Consider the following 22,806-nt stretch of genomic DNA (forward strand, 5'->3'; position numbering starts at 1 on the left):
AGCACAAAGCCACTCAGGTGGCTGACAACCCTGTAATCCCAGCCCCACAGTGATTCAGTTCCTTCTTCTGGCTCCCAGAGGCACCTGTATTCCATGGCATACGTGAACATATTTACAGGAACATACATGAATGCATATACATACACACTGTCATGGTTTGTATATGCTTGGCCCAGGGAGTGGCACTATTAGGAGGTGTGGCCTTGTTAGAGTAGGTGTGTCACTGTGGGTCTGGGCTTTAAGGCCATCATCCTAGCAGCCTGGAAGTGAGTCTTCCACCAGCAGCCTTCAGATGAAGATGTAGAACTCTCAGCTCTGCCTACACCATGTCTGCCTAGATGCTGCCATGTTCCCGCCTTGATGATAATGGACTGAACCTCTGAACCTGTAAACCAGCCCCAATTAAATGCTGTCCGTATAAGAGTTGCCATGGTCATGGTGTCTGTTCACAGCAGTAAAACTCTAACTAATACATGCACTTAAACATAAAAATAAATATTTTTTTAAAAAAACTATTTTCTATGAGGCAGGCATAGTGGTGCAGGCCTTTAAACTCAGCACTTAAGAGACAGGGACAGACATATCTCTGAGTTTGAAGTCTGTCTGGTCTATATAGTGAGTTCCAGTGCAGCCAGAGCTACAAAGTGGGACCCTGTCCCCAAAACAAACTACAACAAAATCTGTTCTACCACATACTCTCTCGGTTTGATATCTGCCCAAACACATATAGTTAAAAGGGACTGTCAATTCTGAGCCAAAATAAGTAATTCTCTAAGGTTATTTCTGTCACACATTTGGTCAGGAAGACAAGAAAAGTCACTAGTACCGACTTCTCAGGGATTTTCACCCAATAGTCTCTACCCTCTCCAGTCAGACTCTAAGGATACAATCCCAGGACTCCTGGCAACCAGAGCCCCAACCCTGTGGAGAAACCCTTGTGGTATCAGCCAGAGCCCCAACCCTGTGGAGAAACCCTTGTGGTATCAGCCAGAGCCCCAACCCTGTGGAGAAACCCTTGTGGTATCAGCCAGAGCCCCAACCCTGTGGAGAAACCCTTGTGGTATTGTTGCAGGCAGTAAAGCAGGAAGGATGAAGCCATCTAAGCCTTTGACACCAGACATGGAGCTATAGGAGCTGGAGTTTGTCTGGCTTTGGTCTAGTATGGTAATGTCTATTCAGTGCCATTGTATGTTGGAAGCAGGTAATTTGCTTTTACAATGGATTACAATTAAGAGATTACCTTAAGTCTCAGAAGAGACTTTGGACTTTTAAGCAGTCTCTTTTTAAGAGACTGAAAGATTATGGGGATTTTGAAGTAGGACTGAATGCATTTATATTCTGATGTGGCTTCAAGCCTGGGGGTGGGCAGAGAGCAGAATGTGGTAGTTTGAATGAGATTGGGTCCTGTATGCTCAGAGGTTTAAATGCTTGGTCTTGAGTTGGTGGCTTTGTTTGGGGGGGATTAGGAGGTGTGGCTTTGTTGGAGGAGATGTGTCACTGGAGAGGGCTTGAGAGTTTAGAGACTCAGGACATTTTGAGTTCACGCTCTCTGTATCCTGCTTGCACTCTAAGATGTCAGCTCTCAGCTGTTCCTGCCATCTTGCCTGCCTGCTCCCCCACCATGACAGTGAGGAACTTTTACCCTTCTGGGACCATAGCTCAAATAAACCCTTCCTTTGATCAGCTGCCTTATTACAGTGCCTTACCACAGCAAGAGAAAAACAATTAATACCACTGCTGTGACAGACCTGACCGTGTTGGTTTTTTGAGGCATGTGGAAGACTTTGAACTTTGGACCAGAAAAGCCATTAAGCATTGTAAAAGTGCTTAAGTAACAGGCCATCCAGCCACTCTTCACCAAAATGTCACAGGAAGATCGCTATCCCAGGTGTTAATATTGTTCCCCTCAGAAACCTCTTGAGCTGGGCCTCCATGGACAGAACCCTTCTGAGCACTCCTGTCTTCCACACTCTTTTTTTCAAGCCTGTCTTCAATGACACATTTCCTCCAACAAGGCCACACCTTCTAAGCCTCCCCAAGCAGTGCCATGAGGGGTTATTTTCATTCAAATCACTACAAGTGTAACAACTGTGCAAAAAAGAGTAGAGATGTACTATGAAGTCAAGGCAAAAAAAAAAAAAAAAAAAAAAAAAAGGTGAGGACAGGTGCATGTATCCTGGGACTATGGAATCTAGATCCCTGGGATCTACCTAAGAGAGTTTGGATCATACAGAGAGAGGCCATCTTTGGCTGCAGCGGTCCTAGAGTCTGCATGTCCTAGATACAAATGAAAACTAAGTATCTATTTGTCTTCCCTTTACCATTCTCATATCAGCTAATTACTATTGTTTCCCTAAGAAAGACTGTGGGGTTTGGTCCTGGCTTGGCGACTCCCTGGTGTAATCCTAGCCATCTGCTGGGCTGGCTGCATCACTGGCTGCCACCTTGCTTTCTTTGGGAACATTCTTGCCCCTTACCAACAATTTATACCACATAATTACAGAAACAGGGGCCCCTGAAGAGAAGTACATAGCAACATGACAGCCGGCCCTCCATAGGCTGCATCTGATACAAATGGACCACTGAGCCCTGCTCTAGATGTACACGATATTCTGGTTGCTGGTTTCTTTTCTAAGCAATAAACTCTGGAGTAGTTGCTGGCAGAGAGGAGGCAGAAGATGAAACTCACTGAGAGAATGAACCAGAAAAGCAATGGAAGCAAGGGCATCCCAGTTTCCGGCCAGTCTCTAAGCTCAGCTTCACCCTTAGCCTTTGAATGCTACCAGTAATCTCCATGCCTCTCTAACAAATTCCCCTTTTGACTGGGTGTAGTCATCCATATCTCTAATCCAACCACTTGGGAGTATCAGGAGTTCAAGGCCAGCATGGGCCTCTATCACAAATAAATAAACACTCTCCTTTTGGCATAAGCTGACCATATCCAATTTCTGTTATGAATACCAAAAGTTCCTCCCCTCACCCCATCATGGGGATCAAACTCAGGGCTTCACACAATCCAGGCAAGTGATCTACTACTGAGCTTTAATCCAAATCTCCTTTTTGTTTTTCATTTTGAGACAGGTTTCACTAAACTGCCCAGGCAAGCCTCCAATTTGCAACCTCTTGCCTCCCACCCTCCTGTAGCTGGGATCACACATTTACACTTCTTCTACCCAGCCCTGACACTCACAGACTACAGTTTTGCTTCCTAGTTCAGATCGAGTCTCCCCCTCCCACTTAACAGCTCCCTGTCACACCAGCTCAGTTCCAGTTGATCTATCCAGTGCTCATTTACAAGACTGCACGAGCTGCTTCTCACTTCCCTTTCCTTTATTACCTATGACTTCAATTTAAAATCACCAGAGCTACCACATGCCCATAAATTGCTTATAAGAAATATGCAAACATCTCCAAGAGCCTGTGTTCATCTGAATCAGGACCAAGTGCTGCAACTCAGGGGATATCTTATGATCATTCCTAAGGGCTCTGACCTACTTCTACACCCATGCTTTCCTTGTCTCTGTGTCCCACTTTCTCACACTGGTCCTCCAGAGTGAATGTGCACTGCTCTTTCAGGGAGCACTACATGGCAGGAGTGCACTTCCCATGATGCATTATCCATCAAGCCCTTCTTCACTTCTACAAAAGACAACTGGCAGATGTTCCAGAGTATGAACTTAGCCCTAATTTATGTAGCCTTCCATATCTGTTCATGAGAGTCCCCTGGGATCTATTGCTGATAGCCCATTCCTAGGAGTGACGTTAAAAGACATCCTAATTACAACTACCCAAATTACAGCTTCAACCTAGCTTACTATAAAGGTGTTTGATGCAGGTCACCCACTGTGTGGACCATGTGATATACTACAGACCCCCATGTCACCTGTCTCAGGTGGCTTTCTCAACGTTAGGATAGCAGCCTGTTAAGAAAGGATGCCCTAGGTCACAATTCAACGACTACAGCAAAACCCATCTAAAACTGAGCACAAAATACAAGCTTACCACACTAGTTATAACTAACTGAACAGGTAGAGGTGAGTCTCCATCAGTCTCCGCCCCAGCTTTCAGGTAAATAATTGTTTCCTCAACCGGATGTAAATTTACCATATAAACACAGCTTTCAGAACCTCCTTCCATGCATAATGAGACTGATCTAGAAATTTCTGAACAGAAATTCTTCCAGTAATAATGTAAATAAGGAGTCAAAAAGTAAAAATCCTGGAGTGGTGGCACACACCTTTAATCGCAGCACTCAGGAGGCAGAGAGAGAAGGACCTCTGTGAGCTGAAAGCCAGCCTGGTCTACACAGTGAGACAGACAGACAGACAGACAGACAGGAAGGAAGGAAGAAAGAAAGGAAGAAAGAGACAGAGGAAGAGAGAAAGGAAGGAAGGAAGGAAGAGAGAGAGAGAGAGAGGAAGAGAAGAAGGAAGGAAGGAAGGAAGGAAGGAAGGAAGGAAGTTAGTTGACTGAAGAAGCTAAGAGCTCAGGGCTAGTCTGTTACTGTGGGAAAGCCCAGTGCTTCCCAACCAGCAGAGCACAGGAAGCCTATGGGTCGTGACCCCTTTGAGGCTTGAACAACCCAACCCTTTCACAGGGGACCCCAAAGACCACTGGGAAACACAGATATTTATATTATGACTCATAACAGTAGCAAAATTACAGCTATGAAGTGGCAACAAAAATAATGCTATGGTTGGGGGTCACCGCAACATGGGGAACTGTGTTAAGGGGTTGCAGCGTGAGGAAGGTGAGAGCCGCTGTTCTGAAGACATGAGGCGATACCTCTGGAAACCTGAGATGGCCCATTCCATGGATGCTCCACAGGGATGACAGTGCTCCTCTCAAAGCTGAGCAGGTGTCTGGCTCTTAGTTACTTCCTCAGTCGGTCTCACTTCCCCCTCCCATCAGCCACTCAAGTTCTACACCCTTACACAGTCCAGGCTGGCAGAGACCTTGAGTGACAGACAGGCCCAGCAGCTGAACACTGGTGCAGGTTTCTCAGGAGGGGTGTGGCCTGCCCAGAACTGTTTTAAGGAGATGCAGAAGAGGCATGCTAAGTGGACAGTAAAAGCAAGAAGTCACAACACAACTTTGCAAATATTAAGTGAAAATTTTTTCCCCTCAGATTGTGGGGTTATCTGGGAAATTTTGGGTAAAAACATCTGTAATAATTTGAGTGTGTCTCCCAACAATCTATGTGTTAGAAACTTAATCTCCAAAGTCATGTGTCATGGGCATCTGAAGGTGCCTTTGGGAGCTAATTACCATTAGATGAGGATGTTAGAGCAGGACGCCTATGATGTAGCCGTTGGTGGCAGTTCACTGGCCGTCTCAGCATGCAATGGCCTCTGCGGTTTTATCATGGAACAAGAGGCCTTTCCTAGATGCCAAGCAGATGCTGATACCCACCGTGCTCTTAGCTTTACTTGATGTTTGTTTGGTTTTGAGATAGGGTCTTGCTGAATTATACAAGGTAACCTTGAACTCTTGAGCTCAGCTGATCCTCCTGTCTTAGCTTCTCAAGTAGCTAGGACTACAGGAACACCCCATGTGCGTTCACACTCTTGTACCTAAGCTAAATACAATTTCCTTTTGTTGTTGTTTCTTTGTTTAAGATGTATTTATTTTATTTATTTATAAGTACACTGTAGCTGTCTTCAGACGCACCAGAAGTGGGCGTCAGATCTTGTGAGCCACCATGTGGTTGCTAGGAATTGAATTCAGGACCTCTGAAGGAGCAGTCAGTGCTCTTAACTGCTGAGCCATCTTTCCAGTCCATTTTGTTTGTTTGTTTGGTTGGTTGGTTTTGGTTTTGTAAGACAGGGTTTCTCTGTGTAGCCCTGGCTATCCTGGACTTGTTTTGTAGACCAGGCTGGCCTCAGACTCAGAGATCCACCTGCCTTTGCCACTCTAGTGCTGAGATTAAAAGTGTACACCACCATGCCTGGCTGCCCTTTTTTGTTTGTTTGTTTCCTTCATTTCCTGTGCTCAAATATTTTGTTACAGCAGTGGAAAAAAGACAAAGACCACATTTCACAAAGAATCCACTGTGGCTTCGAGTTCTGAATCCAGGAAGCAGACAGTCCTAGCTTCTGGCCTGTCAGGAAGCAGCTAGTTTCTACCCTTTCTCCAGATTCACTTGTGCCCCCAATTCCAGAAGTCTGGGTGCAGACAGACTGAGGCCAGCCAGTCCTTCTCCCTTCAACATTCCCCTAAGCTCAGATAAAGGCCTCCTTCATTGCCCTGCCAGTCCCCTGCTGTTCTATCCTGCTGTATTTACAAGATCTTCACATTAGTCCACGGGGATCCATGCAGCCAGGGATTTCTCTAACTAGGTAACAGTTTTTAAAAGAGTACTCTACACTTCTGCCTTTCCTTTTTGCCACTGGGGCCTCTGAGCATGGAATTAAAAAGTAACAACTATCCCCTGGGCCTGTGCGCTTGTAGTGTGACGTCTGTAGGAACTGGAAAAACAAAGTGTGGGAAAGTAGGTGCTGAGGTGGGCCCAACACCTCCATATTTAATATGTTCCTGAGAGGTGAGGGCAACGTTTCTGTGGTCTCCCACCCCCCACTCCACTGGAGAGAGTCACATGATTCCAGGCCACTCGGTATCCCCAACTTCAGTAAGAGGGGCAGAGGCTTCCTCCTGGAAGGTGAGCTAGGTTAGCTCTCAGCAAGTATGAATTCCTGCTTCCCAGCCCTGGGGCTGAAAGCGAGTCCCCAAACCTCTCCGAGTCTATTTCCCCAATCTCTCACCAAATGGCCCTTCTGCCACAGTGTACAGATTTTTAACAATTTCTAAAGAAAAGTGACATTTAGTTAACAAATATTTGCTTGCCCACTGTGAGCCCGGCACTGTTCCAAGTACTGAAAGGCAATAAAGACGAAGTTCCTATCCTCACAGACAGGCAAGAAATGAAACAAAAAGAAAAGGAAAGAAAGAGAAAGCAAGCAAGCAAGCAAATGTTACCACAAATGCGACAGAGAGATGAAGCAGCACTTGCATGCATGCATCCATATGTGCATGTGTGCATCCATGTGTGCATGCATGCATGAACAACTGCTGAGGACCAATTTAGACAGGCCATCAGGGACGGTCTCTAGGGAAGTGTCCGTGAATACAGACCTGGCACACGATGAGATGCTAGCAACAAAGTGAAGACAGAGAAAGTCTGCAGACCACGTGCTCTGCCAGCCCGACAGGTACAGGACACACTGTAAGGACAGGCCTCCAAAGGACAAAGTGCACATAACATCCTTCAAGCACTGTAGTACTCTCCCCGCGCTAGGATGAAGGTTCTGCAGTTTAGTTTTGTTGTCTGTCTGTCTATCTGTCTTCCAACTGATTTTTGTCAACCTCAGAATCTGGGGGATTTCAGTGCTTGAGCCCAGCACGCCCACTTAGACTGACACTCACCAGAATGGAGAGCCAAGAGTCTTTCTCCCCTCTTTATCTTTCTGGAGCAGAATGTAAGCCCCTTAAAGCCAGAAACACTGTACTGCTGTGTGTAGTCTGTCTAGAATTCTGCCCAGCACACCGTGGGTTCTTAGCACTGAGTAAATCCTTACTAGACTAACAGTGCTGAGACTTCAAATCCTCACCACAGACTCCCTGCTACGGCGCAGAGCCCCGTGTAACAAGCAAATAAGACCTAAGTATGTGTTCAACACTCGCCATGTCTAAGACCGTGTGGTAGGCCTCACCGTTCAGTGGGAGAGCAGATAAGGGTCCTGTTTTCCTACACAGCAGAAGACAAAGATTCAGCTACCAAAAATAATAGTAATATCCCCTCTAACCAAATCAATGCCATCCATCACAAAACCGAAACCAAACACAATGGAGGGAAAAAGCACTCAGTGTCTCAAGAAGAAACCCCTTGTTCAGATAATAAGAACCTGCTGGGATGACAGGCACACCTGCGATCCCATCAGGGAAGAGGGAGCAGTGGACCCAGGCCAACCTAGGCTGCATGCAAGCAACAACCTGGCTCAAAAAAAAAAAAAAGGTCACTTTTCCAATGTATTATTTTATCACTTCTCTTCACATCTCTTGAAGATGGCACATGGTTTCGGTGGTCTTCTGACCTCCCACTGGAAATAGCCACATAGCTCCAGGTATCCCAGGATTTAGGAGTTTGTTAGAACACTAAGTCTTCGGTGCCATCAGATATGGCATTTTTTGAAGACTTATTTTTCTCTGGATTTGTGTGTGTGTGTGTGTGTGTGTGTGTGTGTGTGTGTGTGTGTGTGTGAGAGAGAGAGAGAGAGAGAGAGAATAAAGAGAGAGAGAGAGAGAGAGAGAGTAAATATATGTCTTTTGAGTGAAGGTTTCCACAGAGGCCAGAAGAGGGTGTCAGGTCCCCTGGAACTGAACTTATAGGTGGTTGTGAGCTGCCATGTAGTGCTGGGAACCAAATCTCAGATGATTTGCAAGAGCAGGGAGTACTTCACCTACTATTTATTTTTAGTTTTTTGAGACAGGGTTTCTCTGTCTCCAAAAGAGCACTCGCTCTACAGACCAGACTAGCCTCTGCCTCCTGGGTGCTGGGATTACAGGCATAAGCCAGCGCGTCCAACCAAGAACCGCAAGTACTCTTTGCTGCTGAGTCATCTCTTCTAGCCCCAGACATGGCACTTTAACAAGACCCCCGAGAATGCGTGTGAACTCCAAGCTTGCGACACAGTAAATGAGGGCGGTCCAGTCCTCAGTTCACAGATCCACGAAGGAGCTCTGCCTGAGAGCACTTGAATGACTTGCCCAAGTCACTGCTAGGGAGGCGAGAGTCAGAACAGCAAGCAGGCTTCAGGGAGGAGCGAGTACCTCAGATGAGCACAGGCGTAAGGCGGGTGTGAGGACAAGCTCTGAGGGGAAGCTGCAGCTAAGCTTAGGCTGATTCTTAGTCAGACTGAGACAGTTCCAGGGTCAGCCAGAAAAGCCAGCCGGTTCCCGTGGGCCCCAACCAGAGCTACTAGCTCATTTGGGAGCTGCTTTGAGTCGCTGCACAAAAGGTTCTACATGTCATGGTGAATGGACTCCTGCAAGGAGGACATACTGGCTTGCATTCTAGCTTGAGCTCTGCCTTCACAGGCGGCTGAACTCTGCTTTCCTCTTCTATGGTCAGATAATGACAAAACAGCCATGGTGGTGCACACATCTGCAATCCCAGAGCCTGGGTGGTGGCAAACAGGACAGTGAGGCTGGGGCCAGTCTGAACTGTACAGCAAGACCTGGTGTCTTCTCCAAATCCAAACAACAAAAACCAACTGCTTCCTACTTACAGGAGGACATCTTAGTTGCAAGGCGGTGGGAGATTAGATTTAGTTTTAAAACATCACTAAGAAGGAAGGATCTAGGGCAGCTCAGGCCTTTCTTAGTATCCATGTAGAGGGGACACAAGCTTCCCCACCCACACCGTGAAGCATACAGGGCACCAGTGGAACAAGAACACAGTGTTCTCGGCGGAACAACGCTAACAGGTTAATGATTTAACGTCTCAAATGAAAGGAGGCGTCTCTACTTCTGCGGGTTTTAGTTCAAATCCATCCTAAAGTAAAAGAGAGTAAAATGCAAGCCACAAAGCCTGCACCCACACATCCACAGACTCTGGAAAGGAGAGAAACCTTAAATGTTGCAGCTGGACACACCATGGTTTCTTCGAGCCTTCGTCCTCTTCAGCCTGAGAGATGGTACTTTCAGCGATGAAATCCGATACTATAATCCAGACACTGTGTGCTTATGTCAGGAGCTCTGAGAGGTTCAGATAGACCCTCCCTTTGCCCTCCTCTGTCAGGCCAGGGCCTGCTCACCGAGGCTCAGCTAGGAAAGGATATGCATCAGGGAAGCCTTTGAACTGGCCCTTAATCCCGATTTTCACACATTTAATAAACAAACATGAAAGGCTACGGAAGGGAGTGTTTGGGGGTTTGTTTGTTTGTTTTGTTTTTGTTTTGTTTTGTTTTTGCTTGTTTTTGGTTTTGTTTTGTTTTGAGGCAGATTCTCACTGTATGGCCTTGTTTGGTCTGGAAAAGTCAATAAATAGACACAAGGACCTCTAACTCAAGAGTTCTGTCTGCCTCTGCCTCCTGGGTGTTGGGATTAAAGGCATGGATGACCACACCCACCAGGAGGGTATTTTGAGGACTTATTGTGTCACCTCAGTGAGAACTCACAACACAAACTGCACTGCAAACCTCACTCCTAGGGTCTGGCAGTAATATATCTGAAGATGGATTCCTAACTTGGACTAAGTCCCAAGTCCCTGTAGTACAACCAACCACCTGCCACCCAGGTCCTTCCTTACAGCGTTAGGTTTCACAGCTGGGGATGGTACAGGACCCTTGGCCTCACTGACCATGAAGATGAAGCTGGTCCTGCAGTTACTTTTTTTAAAAAGATTATTATAAATAGGTACACTGTGGCTGTCCTCAGACACAGAAGACACAGAAGAAGGCGTCAGATCTCATTATGGGTGGTTGTGAGCCACCATGTGGTTTCTGGGATTTGAACTCAGGACCTTCAGAAGAGCAGTTTTACTCGCTGAGCCATCTCTCCAGCCCCAGGTCCTGCAGTTATTATGGAGCATCAGAAACCGTCTAATTTGGACTGACAGCATTCAGCTAGGAGGCCTGAAGACTTACGCCTTTCAAGTTAAAAAAAAAAAAATCTACAAAATCCAGGGCACCTTATCTGGAGAGTAAACCCCAACCACCCAGGCATTATCAACAAGACAGTGTCCTTCTCGTCCTTCTTGTCACCTTCTGCCTCCCAGCCAGGCACAAACCGCTCCAGCCACTTCTCTTTAATCACACCCAGCTTGAGGCAATTTCCACACCAAGGAATTGCTACTTTACCGGTGACATTAAACATTCAATGGAGTCAGTCTGGTCTCTGGCTGTTCTTCCTCATCTATAAAAATGGAGGTAATACTACCTTAGAGGCTCATTAGGTGGGTGAGAGCTGTCTGGGAAACAGTTAACGCTGAGCTTGGCACACAGCAAACACACAGCAAATGGAAGAGGTTCTCTCCTGTGATGTTTTCCTAAAGCAAATCCCTCTTCCTCTTCGAATTTTGAGCCACTTTCCCAGCATCTTAGGAACAAAAAAAAAAGTCTGAAGTGCAGAGGGCGTGGGGGAGTGCCCACCTCCTTGGTCAGCAGCTCACTAGCAATGGCTGCCAAGGGTTTTCTTTCTTCCTTTCTTTTTTAGAATTTTATTTGAATTATGTGTCTCTTTGTAAGTATGTGCACTTGAGTGAAATTACCCAAACAGGTCAAAAGGGGGTGTCGGATCTCCTGGAGCTGGAGTCTCTAAGGGCCTCTGAACTCAGATCCTCAGGAAGCGCAGCAACCCATTTCTCCTGCCCCCATGAGCCTTTATGGTAACAGAGGTCAGCAGGTTTCGGGTTCCTGACCGTCTGGCAAAGAGAGTAAGTTTATATTCAGAACAGGATGGTTAGAACAGCATTGGCAGCAGAAATTCACGAGGTGTGTGGCCTCCGTGTTCCAAATATCAAATTCTAGGGAGCTTTTCTATTTCAAGTGCAAACAAGGGAGCAAATGGTAAGTTCTTAAGGGCCAGATGCCTGTCCTTCCAGAATGAGGTGGGAGGTCTGGATCCATCGAAGCCCACGGCCCTGCCACACATGGACTTGCTCCTTCCCCTCTCACTTTCAGGCTACACAATCTTTGTCACAGCATTGGGGATTGAACCCAGGGCTTTGTGCACATCAAACAAGCTGGCTACCACTGAGCTATAAGCCAGGCCCTTTACTTTTGCTTTTGTTTGTTTTTACAAAGGAGCTGACTATGGTGCCTGGGCTGGCCTCAAACTTTCTACTTCTCTGCACATAAGCCCCAGCGGGGTCTGTTCCTCCGTATTTTTATGTACCTAGTTTTTGGCACTGGCAACGATCCTAGGGCCTATGTGTGCTAGATTATATCCCCAGTTCTATTTTGAGATATGGTCTTACTAAATTGCCAAAGTTGCTCTTGAACTCACTCTGAGGCCCAGGCGGGCCTTGAACTTGTGATCCTCCTCTTTAGCCTCTCACGAAGCTGAGGTTACTGGCCCATGACATCAAGCCTAGCACTTTCCTTGCCCTTAGAGCTGTGTTCCCAGTCCATTTAACCTGATAGGATGTCATTCACAGTGCCTTAGCCAGGGCAAGATATCACACAGGATAGATATTTGACCTAATGTAGACAATATGCATGCCCCTTTGTCAGGACCAGAAGAAATTCAGGAGAGATCACCTGAGGCACGGAGAAATATGGCCAAATTAGAGCAAGCAGTACAGGGATTCAGAGAGACAAAGAGATTCTTTTTCTTTTTCTTTTCTTCTTCTTTTCTCTTTCTTTTTTTAATGTTTGTTTATTTTGGAGGGAGGCACCTGTCATAGCATCTGTGTGGAGGTCAGAGGACAGTTTGTGGGAGTCAGTTCTCTCCCTCCACCATGTGGATCCTAGGGATTGAACTTAGATGGTTAGGTTTGGTAGCAAGCACCTTTTATTGCTGGTCCATCTTGCTAGCCTAGGATTTTTTTTCTTTATTCTTTCTCATATTTTTATCAGTTCTTTGAGAATGTAATACATGTATATAGCATTGCTGTATTTTAAATGAGAACCCCCCCCCCCAGACTCATATATTTGCTTAGTGGGCGAACTGTTTAAAAAGGATTAGGAGGTGTGGCCTTGTGGAAGGAGGTGGTGGGTGAGCTTGAGGTTTCAAAAGTCCATACCAGACAGAACAGTGTGATATCTCCCTCCCCCCCACTCCCTCTTGTCTGTCTGTCTGCAACTTGCAGATCAGATGTGAGCTTGCAGATCATCCCAGCTACCTCTCCAGCTTCACGTTTGCCTGCCACTATGTTCCCCACCATGATGATCATGGACTGAGCCCCTGAAACTGTAAGCAGGCCCTCAACTAAATGCATTCCCTTACAAGAGTTGCTTTGGCCATGTGCCTTTTTACAGCAACAGAACAGTGGCTGAGACAAACGTATCTTGATGATGTCCATCCCCACTCCTCCCAGATATATCTTCTACTCTCCACCTAACTCCTTGTTGTCTTTTTGCAAACAATTATTTTTTATAACTCACTGAGCCCCAGCACTGGGGAGGCAGAGGCATGATAGTGTGATGTTTGTGTTGCCCATGCATGCATGGGTGTGGGACAGCCCACTGCAGCAGGCATGGGTGTGGGGCAGCCCACTGCAGCAGGCATGGGTGTGGGGCAGCCCACTGCAGCAGGCATGGGTGTGGGACAGCCCACTGCAGCAGGCATGGGTGTGGGACAGCCCACTGCAGCAGGCATGGGTGTGGGACAGCCCACTGCAGCAGGCATGGGTGTGGGGCAGCCCACTGCAGCAGGCATGGGTGTGGGGCAGCCCACTGCAGCAGGCATGGGTGTGGGGCAGCCCACTGCAGCAGGCATGGGTGTGGGGCAGCCCACTGCAGCAGGCATGGGTGTGGGGCAGCCCACTGCAGCAGGCATGGGTGTGGGGCAGCCCACTGCAGCAGGCATGGGTGTGGGACAGCCCACTGCAGCAGGCATGGGTGTGGGGCAGCCCACTGCAGCAGGCATGGGTGTGGGGCAGCCCACTGCAGCAGGCATGGGTGTGGGGCAGCCCACTGCAGCAGGCATGGGTGTGGGGCAGCCCACTGCAGCAGGCATGGGTGTGGGGCAGCCCACTGCAGCAGGCATGGGTGTGGGGCAGCCCACTGCAGCAGGCATGGGTGTGGGGCAGCCCACTGCAGCAGGCATGGGTGTGGGGCAGCCCACTGCAGCAGGCATGGGTGTGGGGCAGCCCACTGCAGCAGGCATGGGTGTGGGGCAGCCCACTGCAGCAGGCATGGGTGTGGGGCAGCCCACTGCAGCAGGCATGGGTGTGGGACAGCCCACTGCAGCAGGCATGGGTGTGGGGCAGCCCGCTAGAGTAGGCAGGGCCAACTACTGGAGGATACTCTTAACTGACTCACTTCCTGCAGAAGCCATTAACTACCAATGGCTCCTCAGCTAAGTGTGGGTGCGTAAGCCCCTCTCTCCATGCTAGGACACTGACCGGTTCGATCCTGTGCTGTTCATCAGCCCTATCCTATCCAGAAGATACTATTTCACCTTAGTCCTCCCTAAACTCTGGCCCTTACAATCTTTCTGTTCCCTCTTCTGAGATGTTGAGTCTTGTGGAAAAAATTGTTCCTTTATCTGTCACCTTTTGCAAAATTCCAAATGGGTCAAAATCTCAATGTTAACCTGAAACTCTGAAAATTCACAAAGAGGGTAGGGAATATGCTTCAGGATATACTTACGTAAAGATTTTCTCAATGGGGCCCCAGTGGCCAACGATCAACAAGTGGGATCTCATGAAACTAACAGGCTTCTGAACTGCAGAAGAAACTGAAGAGGCAGCCTACAGAATATCGGGGGTGGGGGAAAATCTCTGCCAAATACATCTGACAGAGGATTGGTGCCTCGCCAGAATACACGAAGAACTCAGAAAAACTAAACACCAAGAAAACACACTACACAATTTAAAAAACAAAAAACAAAAAACTGGCTAATGGAACTAAAGACTTCTAAAAAGAAGACAGGGGGCAGCAAAATGGCCATTATATCTTACAACTTGAATTCCATCCTTGGAACCCACAGGCAGAAGCAGAGAACCTTCACCTAAAAAGTGTCTTCTGACCTCCACATGTGTGTCTACACACACACACACACACACACACACACAAAGAAAACAATGGCGACTAAGTAGGCATGGTGCCTTTAATGTGAACACTTGAGAGGTAGAGACAGAGGCGGGTAGATCTCTATTAATTCATGACCAGCCTGGTCTACACAGCAAGTTCCAGGTCAGCTTGGGATACACAGTGAAGCCCAGTGTCTTAGCTACATTTCTATTGCTGTGATAAACACCATGACCAACTTGACTATAGAGAGTTTGCTTGTGCTTCTAGTTCCATAGGGTCAGAGTCCACTGAGGTAGAGTGATGGAGGGACACACATCAAGGTGACAGCGCATATCTTAAACACAAGCAGAAAGCAGAGTGCAGGAACCTTAAATTCTCGAAGCCCTCCTCCAGTGACATACTTCTTTCAACAAAGCCACACCTCCTAAACCTCTCCAAACAGTGCCACCGACTGTCCTCACGTAGTCAAAGGCCTGAGATTATGGGGAACCTCGTAAAAGGATCACACACAGCTTAAAAAACAAACAAACAAACAAATAAACCTTAAACACAAATGTCTAAGATCTATCTTTTAAAGTTCTCAACATTTGCATTAGCCATCAGGGAAATGTGAACGAAAACCACTTTGACATTTTGTTTCGACCGGTCAGAATGGTTAACCATAAGAAAACAAGTGCCTTTTAATCCCAGCACTTGGGAGGCAGAGGCAGGTGGATTTCTGAGTTCAAGGCCAGCCTGGTCTACAGAGCGAGTTCCAGGACAGCCAGGGCTACACAGAGAAACCCTGTCTCAAAAAAAAAAAAAAAAAAAAGAAAAGAAAAAAAGAAAAAAAAAAAAAAGAAAAGAAAACAAGTGAGAACAAACGCCTCGGCAAGGATGTGGGAGAGAGAAGCCCTCATTCACTGCTCCTGGGAGAGCAGAGTGGTGTTGCCACTATGAAACCAGTGTGGCGGTTCCTCAAAGAGCCAGAGGAGATATGTCTACCACACCACCCAGCTAGACCACTCCCAGGCATACCCAGAGGCCCCCCAGAGCCTACTGGAGACATCTGCTCGCTCATGTTCACTGCTGCCCTGCTGACAACACAGGACATGAGTACAACTTAGATGTCCATCCACCATGAAAGCATGGTACCTACATACAACGAAGGTGAATGGAGGAGCCTGAAAACTATAGATACTAAGTGAGGCCGCACAGACCTAGACGGACAGACGGACTCTGCACGCTTTCACTGATATGTGGATCACAGTGTCGAGTAGAGCGTGGGCTTCACTTAACAATGTACCTGCAGAACCAGCTGAATGGACCTGTGGATAAAGTGCCCGACAACCCTGCCAACCTGGAACCACATTAAAAAACAGGTCTGATGACTTGGATATTTCACAGAGGCCATCCCATTAACCATAGCAAAGTGTTCAATATCAGCAATAACCAAGGAAAGTAAGTCAAAGCCTCGAGACACACAATACACATAAAAATAATAAACTGGCCAAAGCAAGTATCTCCCAAGACTGGGAACAAACATAACTCACAAACTGCTAGTAGGGAAGAAACTTAGAAGCTGGCATAGTAGTTCATACCTGTAGATTCCAGCACATAGAAGCTTGAGGCAGGAGGACTGCTGTGTGCTCCAGGTCAGTCTTGGTTATATACTGAGTTCCAGGACAGCTTGAACTACACAGTTAGTTTTTGTCTCAAAAAGCAAACCAACAAGGAAAACCAAAATCAGCCACCATCAAAGACAAAGCAATTCCGTCTGGATGACTGTAACCTAGGAGGCTTGTTGGTATACATGACAGACTATGCCTGAGGAAGGCCAGAGACAGGGTCAGGAGGCAAGCCTGATGATCTGAGGTCCATCCTGGGAACCCACCTTATGCAAGTCTCCTACCGCTACACAAACAAATGAGTAAATGCAATTTAAAAGAGAGAGACTAGGGCTGGAGAGATGGCTCAGTGGTTAAGAGCACTGACTGCTCTTCCAGAGGTCCTGAGTTCAAATCCCAGCAACCACATGGTGGCTCACAACCAACTGTAATGGGATCTGATGCCCTCTTCTGGGGTGTCTGAAGACAGCTACAGTGTACTCAGATAAATACATAAAAATAAATAAATCTTTTAAAAAAGAAAGAGAGACTATGTTTGCAAACGTCCTTGGTAACCCAGTGCCCACCCACTGCTGACTGAACTTACTGTGACCTAATCACACCAGTGACACACTGAGCAAAAGCAGCAAAACCCAGGATACAGACAGGGTGATCTCACACGCATGGAGTTAAACTAAACGGCACTGTGTAGAGATAGATGCACACACACAAGGCATGTGACAAAGAGACGGCCATCCACAGGTCAAGATGGCAGCCTCTGGGGGAGGAGCTCAGGCTTGGAAGGAAGCTCTGACCACACTCCATTTCTTAAGGCTGCAGTGTTTACACTGTGACTTACCTCACTACTATTTGCCAAACTATACATCTGTGCCACATCTGTATATATTATCTTTCAGAGTAAAAAAATGTTCAAAACAAAGATAGTGAAATAAACATACTGATTCTTAGAAAAATTGAAAGAACATAAAAACCATCATTAAAAACAAAACAAAACAAAACAAACAAAAACCCTCCTAACCGGGCTTTTGTTTGTTTCTGGATTGAGATCTTGCCATACTTACTCAAACTCCTAGGCTCAAGAAATCCTCCTGCCTCAGTCTTTCAAGAGCTGGGATGATAGTGTCACCTTGCCTGGATGCAATCCTTTGTCTTCAATTTAAAACCTTGGTTCCCAAACTCCTAACACTGCATATACCAAACACGCTTTGCTTTCAGTAGAGCATATTCTTTTTCATTTTTCTTTCAGTAAAGTCTCACGAAGCCTGGGTGGACCTAAGCTCTTGATCCTCCTGCCCTACCCTATAGAGTGATGAGATTGCAAGCATGCCCCACCTCCACTAAAGCAGGGGGTGAGCTGAGGATGTTTGCAATTGCCTCACCTAAGACTGCAGGTGGAAACAGTCGCCTGGGAACACATGGATGCTTTGTCAAGAATCACCCGAAGATCCTTTTTGCACTTGGGAGAACAAGGCTGAAAGAGGTACCTAACGACCTGGGTGGCGTGTTGAAAACTGCCATTCCTGAGGATCTCTGCTTAGGTAAAACCCCATGACAAAGCAGAACTAGTTTACCAAAGGGACTCACTCGGGTTAAGCATAGGAAAAGGAAGGGCGATGGAGGCCTTAAATTCAGATAAAAGACTTGAAAGGGGCGGGAGGAAATCTCAGTGACGAGCGGTGACCCCTGAAGGATAGAAGAAGTCAGCCTAGGAGCAAGCTCAATTCAAGGCCCAGGAAGTGGTGCTTTGGGAACTAAAGAAAGCTCTAACCTGAGAGTCCAGAGGGAATCTGACTGGCAGGGATCTGACTGACTGGCAGGGATCTGACTGACTGGCAGGGATCTGACTGACTGGCAGGGATCTGACTGACTGGCAGGGATCCGACTGACTGGCAGGGATCTGACTGACTGGCAGGGATCCGACTGACTGGCAGGGATCCGACTGACTGGCAGGGTTCTGACTGACCGGCAGGGATCTGACTGGCAGGGATCTGACTGACTGGCAGGGATCTGACTGGCAGGGATCTGACTAACTGGCAGGGATCTGACTGGCAGGGATCCAACTGACTGGCAGGGATCTGACTGACTGGCACTGGCAGGGATCTGACTGGCAGGGATCCAACTGACTGGCAGGGATCTGACTGACTGGCAGGGATCCGACTGACTGGCAGGCATCAGACTGACTGGCAGGGATCTGACTGACTGGCAGGGATCTGACTGACTGGCAGGGATCTGACTGACTGGCAGGGATCCGACTGACTGGCAGGGATCTGACTGGCAGGGATCCGACTAACTGACAGGGATCTGGTCCCTAAAGGACACTGAGCAGCAATTACTACACATCCTTGGACTGTGCGGGGCAGCTCTTCCAGTGACATCACACGGCGGTCAGAGATAACAGTTGGGTGCAGCACTCACAGCTCTCTCTCCTCTGAGAGTGACAAGAAGGACCCCTCTGGGCAACAGAAGCCTCCAGAGAGTTTAGAATCCTTACTAATGAAGGCCTTGGATTACTTGGCAGAATACTAGAAAAAAATAAACCAATATGTGACTGTGTCAGTCAGGTGGCCAACTTGAGAGATTAGACACACTGGTTAAACATCTCACCCGAAACAAATGGCTCATACACAGGTGTTACTCTAGTGCCCCTTTATGTTAACAACCCCATTACGTTAGGTGAGTAGGGAAACAAATCCCCAAGCTGACAGGAGAATCCGTAGCTCGTTCACACAAAGCCCAGGACAGGCGACTTGGAGAAGGAACAGCGAGCCGGACAGTAGTGGCGCACGCCTTTAATCCCAACACTTGGGAGGCAGAGGCAGGCGGATTTCTGAGTTGGAGGCCAGCCTGGTCTACAGAGTGAGTTCCAGGACAGCCAGGGCTACACAGAGAAACCCTGTCTCAAAACCTCCCTCCCACCCCCACCCCCCCCCCCAAAAAAAGAGAGGCGGCTCATCCATTAATGGAAACTCAGGGCACGAATGCTACTGTGCTATGTGGTAATCCCTCTGTGACTGCGGCCCATTAAAGGAATACGTTTCTCTCTCATCTCCTTTGAAAAGCAGGTGAGGCATTCTTGTTGCCCAGGACACTGTCTGTCTGCCTCTGCGAGCTCAGGCTGATTCACCATCTGCATCTTTCCAGAGGTCCACGGACCTGACCCTCGCACCTGACGATACCCTTAGTCTTATACCACAGCTCCGCATCTGCATCATCACCACCATCATCACCACCACCACTGCTGCCACCATTATCACCACCACCAATGGGATGGGCCAAAAAAGGATTCTACATTCTCCCATGTCTATCTTTATTTCATTGGCTCTCATTCCCATCCCATCCCTCTTCACACTGTCACTTGTTGAAGAGCAGGAGGAAAGGAGGAAATAAGAAAAGGGAGAATATGTCTGCACTGCAACTGGAAAAAGAAAAAAAAAAAAAAACGAAACAAGCCAGAACGACAGACGAGTGACTGGTGGTTGGCCACACAGCTCAATAGCTACCGGTGCCATCATGTAAACGTAATTCCCCTGATAACCATGGAAACCAAAATGAAGGCACCGTGTTGAGGGCTGCTCTCTTTAGATATCTAAAAACAATAAGAGGCCAGAGACCAGAGAGACAAAGAAATCCAGGCATTCCAAGCCAGAGGAAATCCTTTCCTAAAAGCTCTGACAAAGTGTGCCATTTTCTCCCGTCTCCAAATCTCAGCAAGCTTCCACCAGGACTGGAGACCTGACAGGGATCATGAAACAATTCAAGCCTCTCCTGTGTGCTGGTCTCCTGGGGCCAGATGCTATGAGGCCAGCTCTCTGGGAGCTGAAAGCTTATTGTTATCATAAAACATACCGCAAACCAGCAGAGGGGCACAGACACACACAGACATGGACTCACGTGAGCACACGCGCGCGCGCACACACACACACACACACCTGTGTGTGCACATACAGACTTTTATATAACTAACATAGCTAGCTATGCAAACAGCTCCATGGGGGCAGACACCATTGTCTGGATCTTGTTGCCAGAATAAACGAACAGTTGAGTTAGAACATAGGCAAGCTCAAGCATTCTTTCTACTACCCAAGGCCAACAGTGTTGATGGCTGAGCAAAATCAAAGTCCTGGCCTCGTTCTTGGTCTAGCTTCTCTGTGTGCAGGAGACGGCTGGATTCCATGGGCTCCTAGGCATCTTCCAGTAGACAGTCAATCACCCTACTGTATTTTTTTTTTTTTTTTTTTTTTTTTTGTGATAGCACATGCCTGACAGTTTTCTTTCCCCTCAGAGGGAATCTGATACCCATCTGCTCAAGTAAATTAGCGTTCCCATCCTGCCTGACTCATTCGGTAGGAACAACAGGTTCACATGCCAATATGAAACAGAAGGCAAAGGGGGCCTGGGAAAGGGGAGAGGGCTCCTCAGCCAAAACGACACATTTTTCAGAATCACATTCACAGAGGACGGTGTGCTTACTGCGAGAAAGACGTCTATCATGGACTCCTAGATTGCTATTTTAACAATGCTCACACGGAGAGTGCTCTCTAAGGAGTCCTCAACGTTTCCTGCTTAATCCTCACAGCAACCTCGGGCCGAAGAATTCATCTCTACTTTTATTTATTTATTTTTTTTTTCCATTTTTTATTAGGTATTTAGCTCATTTACATCATCTCTACTTTTAACAGAAGCACCACCGACGTGGCTCAAGGTTGCCTGGCTAGTGGGTGGTGGATGGAACTAACACCAACTCCGGAGTTCTGGCTCTCCAAACGGCTCTGCCATCAGTGCAGGAGGGAGGCCGGGCAGGGGGTCGTCCCCTCTTCCTTCAAAGATTTGCGGAAACCGAGTCTCCGCGACTTGTTAAAACCAGACCCACTGGGTGCGCGACTGCACGCTCTCTCCTGCATCCCAGGTGAAGGCTAGCAAACCGCAAAATCGCATTCATTCTCTCAGACACTTGCAAAGCCCTGGGGCTGGAGGCGACCGCGGGTGGGTCCGGGGTGGGGGCGGACGGGGGCACAGCTCTCCCGGAGCTCCGGCAGCCGAGGCCCCCCACCTCCCGCAGTGCCCCCAGGCCCGGTCCCCGCACCCCAGCCAAACGCTGGGCCCACGGAGGGACCGAGCGGCCGGTGAGCCTGGAGCATCCGCGGGCTCCCGAGAAGCCTCCTTCCTGCGCCTCTTACCTCAGGGAGCGGCGCTGCCCGGCCGCGGCCGCGACGCCCTGGAAGCCGCAGGGCTGCCGGAGGACTGCGGCGCTCGGCCACAGCGGGGTCCGACTTCGCCGCGAGCCCCGCCCCCGGTGGCTGTCACGTGACGCGGGTGTAGGGCTGGCCTGCGAGCGCGCGCGGCCGTGAGACTGGAAGGAGGGCGGGGCGAGCGGGGCTCGGCGATGGAGGGCGAGCGTGGCCTCCGAAGGGGTGGGAACAGCATCGTGGGCGGGAACTGCCGGAGGCTCCTAGGGGCCTGGAAGCGGGCGGATCCTTCCCATCACCACTATAGCCTAACAGCACCCTGGGCTCCGTGCATATGAGCACATAGGAGCTGGAGTCACCCTGAGCCCAGCTAGAAGTCAGGAAGGACTTGGGGCCATGGGTGGGTTGTGTGGAAAACGTTTGGCACAACGCAAATGATGTGTGTAGTACCTGTTGCACCAACTACTAGTTATGGGCCCAAGAGAACAAAGCGGTGGTGGCTCCTGTTCTGAAATCCACTCTGTGGCGGAGAGGATAAACCGGAAAAGCTGTTTAAGTCCATATGTATTTAAAATTATATGAAGTACATGAAAAGAGCTCTTTGGTTGAAAACTAGGGTTTGAGGAATGTGATGACCTCATGAGAGTAGCTATGTGAAAGAGGCCAGAGAAAGCTCCTGCGCTGAGGGAGACAAGACGACTCCTAAGAAAAAATATTTTTTTTGTAGATTTTTTTTACTTTTATGCGTATTTTATGCACCTGATTTATGTGCACACAGGGGGCCCTGGAAGCCAGAAGAGGGAGCCGGAGCCCTTGGAACTTGAATATAGACAGTTGTGAGCCACCAAGTGGATCCTTTGCAAGAGCAATAAACCTCCTGACTAGTAAGCTGTCTCTCCAACCCTGTATCCCACCATCCCGAGGTCTTAGATAAAAGGGTATTAGAGGTCATCAGTATTTCATAAGCCATGATAAAGGAAGCCATTGAAGGGGGAGAATGCAGGTGTTCGATACTCTGTGCTGAGAAGACAAGAGAAGTAGAGACTGGCCTGAAGTACTGGAAGTGGATATGGGGGCACACACACGGATCTGAGACAGTTTTGCAGTAAAGTCAAATTTGGGGGGGGTGTTGTTTTATGCAGTGGTTAAGGCAAATTCAGGGTCTTGCACATGCTGAGCAAGTGCTACCCCCCTGTACCCCCTGTACCCCCCTACATCCCAGCCTTCAACGATTCATTTGTTTAAACCCCAAACAAAACACCTAGACCCAAACCCAACAATTGAATGCTGACCGAGAGCTGTTCAGCAAGCACACAG

General features: G+C 48.1%; 1 protein-coding gene across 6 annotated transcripts in view; it reads right to left on the bottom strand.

Moving 5' to 3' along the window:
* The window catches only part of Fbxo10 (F-box protein 10), a 50,357-nt gene extending 28,762 nt beyond the window's left edge, over window positions 1-21,595 (bottom strand). For 5 of the 6 annotated variants that reach the window (NM_001378823.1, NM_001378819.1, NM_001378822.1 and 2 more), the window contains exon 1: window positions 21,481-21,546. The gene's annotated coding sequence lies outside the window, so the exon portion shown is untranslated. Of the gene's footprint in view, window positions 1-21,480 lie in introns of all 6 variants that reach the window. The other variant, NM_001024142.1, reaches the window with a different exon arrangement.
* Window positions 21,596-22,806: the final 1,211 nt, after the last annotated feature.

The sequence above is a fragment of the Mus musculus genome, chromosome 4 (assembly GCF_000001635.26).
Source record: "Mus musculus strain C57BL/6J chromosome 4, GRCm38.p6 C57BL/6J".
Taxonomy (NCBI): Eukaryota; Metazoa; Chordata; class Mammalia; order Rodentia; family Muridae; genus Mus; species Mus musculus.